Source organism: Tenrec ecaudatus, chromosome 5, assembly GCF_050624435.1.
Source record: "Tenrec ecaudatus isolate mTenEca1 chromosome 5, mTenEca1.hap1, whole genome shotgun sequence".
Classification (NCBI taxonomy): Eukaryota; Metazoa; Chordata; class Mammalia; order Afrosoricida; family Tenrecidae; genus Tenrec; species Tenrec ecaudatus.
In genome coordinates this window covers 35,577,579-35,586,824 of record NC_134534.1, presented here as the reverse complement: position 1 = coordinate 35,586,824, position 9,246 = coordinate 35,577,579, and the positions used below count along the sequence as shown (strand labels likewise).

The 9,246-nt window shown below is 42.4% G+C and overlaps 1 non-coding gene across 1 annotated transcript; it reads right to left on the bottom strand.

Annotated features, from left to right (window-relative positions):
• Nucleotides 1–8,787: 8,787 nt before the first annotated feature.
• LOC142449719 (small nucleolar RNA SNORA17) lies at nt 8,788–8,918 on the bottom strand. The gene has a single exon (XR_012784836.1). It is a non-coding gene; the product is annotated as a small nucleolar RNA SNORA17 (small nucleolar RNA).
• Nucleotides 8,919–9,246: the final 328 nt, after the last annotated feature.

The window sequence follows — 9,246 nt, the reverse complement described above, 5'->3', positions numbered from 1 at the left end:
TTCAACCACTATCTGAATTGCCTCCGTGTTGTTCCACTGGGTTACCCATCACCTTCAACCCCCGGAAAAAATTCGTGTGCTTAAAACATTAGACAGAGTGTTTTTAAAGTAAATTTCAGATGACATATCATTCTACCTACAGATACTTCCAGGTCTACCGCTAACCAACCTTCTCAGATAGTCTGAACACGTGGGCTTCTCACGTCTTGACCCACAGGCCAAGCCAAGCTGCCATTTGTTGAGTCCATGGGCCGGACTTGTGCCAAGCATGCTCGATGTATGACCTCGATTGATCCCAACAGCATCCTTATGACGGAGAGCATCCTCTCCAGCCCCAGTTTTCACCTGGAAAAGCTGAGGTTCTGAGAAACTCACTCTAGAGCCCAGGCTCTTAGACATTAGGTCATGGGCCTGCCAAGGATATGATGGGTTTCGCTTGCCAGTGTTCCAGGCGTGGTCACTCTTGAGTACAGGTGCCCAGTCTGGAGGCCATCAGGGTCACCAGCGCTTAGTAGGCACTTAGTAAACATGTATTGAATGACCGACCCAAGGTAGTCATTCTGAACCTCAATTTCCTTATTTCTAAAAATGGAGGTTAAATAACCAAGAACATCTTTGCAGAGTTGTGATGAAGATTCATTCCATGAGATACCTAAACAGCGACCAGTGCCTAGTAGTTGCCCAATCATTGGGTGCTATCCTCATGTAGATAATTTTGTGGGGGGGATAGATAATTCCAATTATCTCTATATTTAACTTTGGTAACACATGATCGGATTTAAGCATAGCCTCATTTCCTAATTATATACCACCTAGGTGGTTGCCACCGAAGAAGCTGTGGTGGCATAATGGGTTACAGTGGGCTACTAACTGTAAGGTCGGCAGTTCAAGACCACCAGCTACTCCTTTGGAGAAAGACAGGCTTCCTACTCCCAGAAAGAGCAGGAAACTTGGAAAGCCACAGGGAAGTTTTACCTTATCCTATAGGGTAGCAGTGGGGGTTGTTTAGTTCTAGTGAAGCCTGATCCACGGCAGACCAGGTCTCTGCCAAATTCCGTGAGTGCATTTCTACGGCAGAAGAGCAGGATGGATGCTCTAGAAGGCCTACAGTAAAGACAGCCGTTCAACTCAAAGCTTCCCCAACGTCTTACCAGGGGACCCCTCCTCTGAGGAATATTCATGGAAATCCTACAAAGCTCTTTTCTGTGAGCCATCCCTGGAGAACGTTAACTTAGTCAAATATTTCAAATAGATATCATCCCAGTCATTTTTACATTAAAAAAATGCTGTGTGCCCGGTCACAAACAAGATAATAGCACCGATTACAGTTGGCCATCAACAACCTGTAAGCAGATATTAGAGACAAGCTGGATCTAACACAGGGATAAAGGGAAGAGGAAGAAGAGCGAAAAGAGGAGTGTGTTTATAAGCCAAGAATCAAGTCTAGACCTTCCTAATGCCTAACTGCTAACAGGCAATCTGATGTTCTGGGACTGCCCAATTTTAATCATTCCAATTTGTCTATTTTGAATGGACTCTTTCCCTGTTGGGAGTCCGAGTGTCTGACTTGCTCCTGAGAGAGAGGTGAGCGAGACAGGTGGAACCCTCACAAAGAAGCTCCTGAAGACAAGCTCCTGAAGACAGCTGTTTCGGCAGGATGGCTGCTTCGCCGCTGGCTCCGTTTCACCATCAGGGATGGCTTGTTGACAGTGATCGTCTGTTATGGATGCAAACGCTGAACAAGCAGTCATTGTGTGAGAGGTCAGTCAGGAGGTCACCTCCCTTGGGCTTCTTGCCATTTCTGTGGCGCATCGATTTGATTATTTCTGTACTATTTTAAAAAATAACCCAGCCTTCCTTCCTAATGAAAAGCCATATATTGAGATGGAAGTTTATAATATTATATAAATAGAAAGCTAATATCTCTTTCCTGTACATAAGGAAATTTTTAAATGACTGTAAAATTAGTTTATAACAAATTTTAAAATGAAAAATATTTTTTAAAACATGAAATGCAAATAAGACCTCTAATGTATTTTCATAACTACCCAGAGATCAGCAGATATTCCCCCAAACTGTTAGACAAACATAAAGCAAATGCATTAGTATGTTTGCCTTAAACATGTAGACAAAACCAATTATTGTAAAACAGACAGCGATAACCGTGATGGTTTTTAACTCTGTGACCATTGCATCACATTCGAGGGTGGAGTGGCTATAATAAATCTACTCCTGTAATGCGCTTTAAACAAACATTCTATATTTTACACCTTCCCATTTGTAAATGAGGGCAATTTAGCATGGCCATCAGAATGACCCCGCACATAGCCCTGCCTCCTGAGAGGTTTCTTCCAGGGACTGATTCAAAGACGTACCCACACATTTGCCAAAGAGGCGGGTACAAGGCTCTGTTGTGGCATTGTTTGTACTGCGAAAGTTGGAAAACAACCGAAGAGATTGGGGTCACGCTCTCTCTCCTTGTGGGGCGAGGGCCATTAGGCAAGCAGTAGACTCTGTGGCAGCACAGGAAGCAATGAGTGGATCCCGCTCTGTCGTGATTGCATGATCTCCAGGATATACATACTGTACATACTCGAGTATATACCGACCCGAATAGAAGCCGAGGCACCCAATTTTACCACAAACACTGGGAAAACTTATTGACTCAAGTCTAAGCCGAGGATGGGAAATGCAGCAGCTACTGGTAAAGTTCAAAATAAAAATAGATACCAATAAAATTACATTAATTGAGGCATCAGTAGGTTAAATGTTTTTGAATGTTTTTTTTAATAATTTTTTTATTTTAACAATTTATTGGGGCTGATACAATTCTTTTCACAGTTCATACATATACATACATCAATTGTATAAAGCACATCTGTACAGTCTTTGCCCTAATCATTTTTTTTCTCTTTTCTTCTTTTACATTTTATTAGGGACTCATACAACTCTTACCACACTCCATACATATACATACATCAATTGTATAAAGCACATCCATACATTCCCTGCCCCAATCATTCTCAAGGCATTTGCTCTCCACTTAAGCCCCTTGCATCAGGTCCTCTTTTTTTCCCCCCCTTGAATATTTATTTCAAAGAAAAACAGTAAACTAGCTCTGTAACTGGAAAAGAGGGTCAACAAAAGCAATATGGTATCAACACAAACTTTAAAAGTACAAAAACCTTAGCTGCACTAGAGAACAGGTAAGTGGGACCCTCACTCGAGTATAAGTCGAGGGGGTTTTTTCAGCATCAAAATGTGCTGAAAACTCAGCTTATACGTGAGTATATAGGGTTTATACTTTATACATATTTAATATATAAAGTATAAATATACTTTAATGAAAAAAAGCAAGATAAAGAATAATGTACAGAGTCCGCTACTCTTTTATGAAAGTAAAATAAAAACAAATAAAAATAAATGATCAAAATAAAACAAATGTGCACACATGCTTATACTTCCCTAAACTGACTCTAGAGTACAAACGCCAACCTCCGTTGCCTGAGGTTTGGGGGAGGGAATCATGTGATTCTGGGCAAACATAGAAAGGAGATTTTCCCTTACCTGCCTTCTTTAAAAAAATTTTTTTTACTTTTAATTTTATTTGTTGTTTATGCACAAATACATAAATGTATTAATAGTTCAGGGTCTGTTTGTTTTCCTTCACAGGTACTTTCCAATCAAGTCTGATGGGCTACCATGCCCTGGCACCATGTCTATCCCTGGAGACTTCACTGACTTTTACATTTTTGAGCCAGGAATTAAAACAAATTGTTCTTTCATGCTGTCCGATCAGTTCTGGCTTATAATGACTCTGAGCCCCATAGAACGAAACACTGTCTGGTCCGGCGCCATTACTACAATTGTTTTTGAGGTTCGAGCCTATTGTGGCAAGCACTGTGTAGATCTATCTCGTCGAGGGCTTTCCACTGTTTCACTACCCCTCTACTTTGCCAAGCACGATGTCCTTGTCTGTCTCGATACCATGCCCAAGGCACACGAGGTGCCATCTCACCATCCTTGCTTCTAAGGAGCATTCTGGTTGCACTTCCTCCAAGACAGATTGGTTTGCTCTTTCAGCCGTCCAGTACTTTCAATATCCTTCAATCTTCCGTATTCAATGTTCAACTTTCACATGCTTAAGAGGCAGTTGAAAATATCAAGGCTTGAGTCAGGTGCACCTTAGTCCTCAAAGGAACACCCTTGCTTTGCAACACTCTAAAGAGGTGTGTGTGGCAGATTTACTTAATGCAATGTGACGTTTGATCTCTTGACTGCTGCTTCCATGGGCATTGATGGTGGATCCAAGCAAGACGAACTCCTTGACAACTGCAATCTTTTCTCCACTGATCATGGTGTTCCCTATTGCTCCAGTTGTGAGGATCTGCATCTTCATTACTTTGAGCTGTAACCCAGACTGCGGGCTACATTCCTTGTTCTTCCTCAGTCAATGCTTCAAGTCCTCCTCACTTTTAGCAAGCAAGGTTGTGTCATCTGCATATCACAGGTTGTTAATAAGCCTTCCTCCAATCCCAATGCTACGTTCTTCTTCATAAAATCCAACCTCTCTGATTACGTATTCAGCATGCATTTAAATCAGTATGGTGAGATGATAGAACCCTGATGCACACCTCTCCTGATTTTAAATCATGCAGTATTCCCTTGTTCTGCTATCACATCCTGATTTATGTTCAGGTTGTGAATGAGCACAATGAAGTGTTCTGGAATTCTCATTCTTCTCAAGGCAATATATAGTTTGCCATCACACACACAGTCAAATACTTTTGCGTAGTCAATAAAACGCAAGTCAACATCTTTCTGGTATTCTCTGCTTTGAGCCAAGATTCATCTGACATCAGCAACGACATCCCTTGTTGCATGTCCTCTTCCAAATCTGGTCTGAACCTCTGGCAGCTCCCTGTCAGTATGCTGTGCAAATGTTATTAGATGATCGTCAGCAAAGTTTTACCTGCATGTGATATTAATGGTATTGTTTTATAATTTGAGTGTTCAGTTGGGCCACCTTTCTTTGGAATGGGTACAAATATTGACCTCTCCCAGTCAGTTGACCAGGTAGCTGTCTTTGAAAGTCATTGGCACAGATGAATGCGTTCCTCCAGTGCTTCATCAGTTTGCTGAAACATTTCAATTGGTATTTCGTTAATTCCTGGAGGCTTACTTTTGACTAATGCGCTCAGTGCAGCTTGAACTTCCTCCTTCAGTACCATTGGCTCTTGCTCATATGTGACCTCTTCAGACGGTGTGATGTTGACTAGTTCGTTTTGGGTCAGCGACTCTGTGCTTTCTTTCCTCCTTCTTTTGTTGTTTCCTGCATCGTTCAATATTTTGCCCATAGAATTTTTAATATTGCTGCTTTAAGATTTTATCTTTTTTTCCTTCAATTCTTTCCAGTTAAGATATGCTAAGTCTGTTGTTTCTTTTTGGTTTTCAAAGTCTAGCACGTTTCTTTATAATACTTTATTTTGTCTTCTCAGGGTAGCCTTTGAAATGTTCTGTCCGGCTCATTGACTTCATCATTTGTACCTTAGCAACTTTACAATTAACAGCAAGTTTCAAAGTCTCTTCTGACATCCACGCACACCTTTTCCTCCTTTTTAAAAGTGATCTTTTGCTTTATTTCATGAAGGACGTTCACTTTTTTTCTCTGAGTTTTCTTTTTTGATGTTGTTATTTTTTTAAATCATTTTATTGGGGGCTCATACAATTCTTATCACAATCCATCCATCCATCCATTGTGTCAAGCACGTTTGTACATTTGTTGCCATCATCATTCTCAAAACATTTGCTTTCTACTTGAGCCCTTGATATCAGTTCCTCATCTTCCTCCTCCTTCCCTGATCCTCCTTCCCTCATGAACCGATATTTTATAAATTATTATTTTGTCATATCTTACACTGTCCGACATCTCCCTTCACTCACTTTTCTGTTGTCCATTCCCCAGAGAGGAGGCTATATGTAGATCCTTGTAATCAGTTCTCCTTTCTACTCCACCTTCCCTCCACCCTCCAGGTATCGCCGCTCTCACCACTGGTCCTGAAGGGATCATCCGCCCTGGATTCCCTGTGTTTCCGGTTCCTATCTATACCAATGTACATCCTCTGGTCTAGCCAGATTTGTAAGGTAGAATGAATTAGGATCATGATAGTGGGGGAGGAAGCATTTAAGAACTAGAGGAAAGTTGTATGTTTCACTGTTGCTACACTGCACCCTGACTGGCTCATCTCCTCCCCATGACCCTTCTGTAAGGGCGTGTCCAGTTGCCTACAGATGAGCTTTGGGTCTCCACTCTGCACTCACCCTCATTTACAATGATATGATTTTTTTTCTTCTTTGATGCCTGATACCTGATCCCTCTGACACCTCACGGTCACATAGGCTGGTGTGCTTCTTCCATGTGGGCTTTGTTGCTTCTCAGCTAGATGGCCACTTGTTTACCTTCAAGCCTTTAAGTCTCTAGACACTATATCTTTTGATAGCTGGGCACCATCAGTTTTCTTCACCACATTTGCTTATGTACACATTTGTCTTCAGTGATCATATTGGGAAGGTGGGCACCCACTGATAAGATTTTTTGTTCTTTGATGCCTAATACCTGGTCCCTTCTATGCCTCATGGTCACTTCTGGTGTACTGGTGCGCTTCTTCCATGTGGGCTTTGTTGCTTCTGAGCTGGATGGCTGCTTGTTTACCTGCAAGCCTTTAGGACCCCAGACGCTATATCTTTTGATAGCCGGGCACCATCAACTTTCTTCACCACATTTGCTTATTCACCTGCTTTGACTTCAGCGATCATTTGGGAGGGTGGGCATCATGGAATAAAATTTTGATAGAACAAAGTGTGTTTGCATTGAGGAAGTACTTGAGTGAAGGTCCAATGTCCACCTGCTGCCTTATACTAAACCTATAAATATATGCATGTAGATCTATTTCCCCACCATCCTATGTAAATATATTTTTATATACATGCCTGTATTTAGACCTTTATAACTACCCTTTGCTTCCTAGTTCTTTCCTCTATTTCCTTTTACTTTCCTCTTGTCCCATTATCATGCTCAGCCTTCATTTGGGTTTCAGTAATTTCTCTCGGTTACATTGCCCTGATCAATCCCTACCAGGCCTCTCACTTCCTCCTTCCCACTAATTTTGGATCACTTGTTGCTCCCTTGTCCCTGGGTGGGTCAACACCACCTCCTTTGCCCCGCCTCCCCCTCTCCCATGTCCCCCCGAACCATTGGTCCCATTGTTTTCTCCACCAGACTGTTCATTCAGCCTATCTTATCTAGATAGATCTGCAGAGATAATAATATGCACCCAAAAACAAGGCATAGCAAGACAAAGCGACAAAAGAGAACACAACGATGACAACGCAAAAGGAAACCAATGACCAGAGAAGAATAAATTAATTTTTTTTAAAAAGAAAAAATTTTAAGAAGAAAGAAAAACCTGTAAATAGATCAAGGTCTGATTTTTGACCTCTAGGAGTGTCCTCCAGTCAAGTCCGATGCGGTGCCACACTCTGGCCCCAGAGTCTATCCTTTGCACTCCCCTGGGAGCTTTCTGCTCTGCTCCCCGCCCCCCTTGCTCTGCCGCACTCCTTTAGTTTTGCTTTGGTGTCTAGGGGGTCAGATCAGGCCAGTGTTGTCCCCTGTAGGGCCATCGGTCAGTGAGGGCCATCGTATCTCATAGTGGGATCAGCCGTATGGTCCACTCTGTGCATTGGCTGTTTGGAGCAGGGATATTGTCCTCCAGGCCTGGTGGGCCAGGATGTGCTCCACTCTCTCTTCCTCCCCTTTCATTTGCTCCAATGAAGGATGATCTTCACATCTGCCACAGCTCATCAGGTCTTCCTTGTGATGGTTTCTAAATTCAGATGGGATTTACCCAAGGTCATGTTTTGGCTCTCGTGCACTGGCTTTAATTGTCTTTACCGTAAACCTGAACTTATATGTGAACAGTTAATAGTCTACTCCACAGTCAGCTCCTAGCCTGATTTTAGCCGCTGAGGTTGAGCTTCCACGTCATATCTTCCCACAGATGTAGTCAACTTTACTTCAGTGTATTTCCTCTGAAGAGGTCCACATGTATAGCTGCCCTCTGTGTTGTTGGAAAAACGTATTTGTGATGAAGAAGTAATTGGTCTCACAAAATTCTATCATGTGATCACCAGCTTCATTTCTATCACCAATGATAGAAATATATTGCCAATGATTGTCAATACATCTGGATTGCATATTTGATTTACTTCGGACTGAAGACATTGTTAGAATTCTTCAATATCTGCATCGCTAACACTATAGTGGTTAGTGCATAAACTTGAACAATTGTTACATTGACTGGATTTCCTTGTATGTCAACAGATATTGTCCTATTAAAGAGAGTATTGTACTTCAAGAGAGATCTTGAAATGTCCTTTTTGGTGAAGAATGTAAAACCTTCCCTCTTGAATTTGTCCTTCTCCACATAGTAGACCATATGATTTTCTGATTCAAAATGGAGAATACCAGTCCATTTCAGCTCACTAATGGCTTTAAGATATAGATTTTTTTTAATCAGTCTTTAGACGTGGGCTTGTTCAGAGTACAATTGAGGACGCCCTACAGTGGGCAGTGACACCTTTCAGATGACCCCCCCACCCCCAAAGACACTGGCATCATCACCTGCCATCCAGCTGCCAGGATCTTGTCACTTTGCAAAATGACCCAGCGGGAACCACCGATGCATCCTTCCCACTCCCCAGGTGGCCCAGGCGCACAGGTGCAACATGACTGTAGGGCTTGCAGTCAGTCAGGTGGCTCACACCAGACCCCTGGGCCTAGACATGAGCCCCTCTTCTCTCTGCCCTCTAAGGACACAGCTGTGGCATGGTGGGTCGGCTGCAATGCCTCTCGGGGCAGTGAGGATATAGATCTCTTATAAGTTCCATCTCATTCTTCAAAACTGCTAATGTGCCTAGTTTCATACTTCATATGTTCCCAGTTCCAATTGTTAATAGATGTTTACAACTTCTCCTTTTGAGTCATTAGCAAATGAATGTCCCAAAGCTTTACTCCATCGATGTGATTATGGTTGAGTCTACTCTGAGAACAGCTCATCTTCGGTCACATTTTGAGCTCCTTCTCAGCTGAGGGGCTCCTCCTTCAGACTACACCCGGCAATGATCTGCTGCTGTGCGTGGGCTTTTCAGTGTCTGACCGTGTATGGCTGCTCTTCATAACGTTCTCAG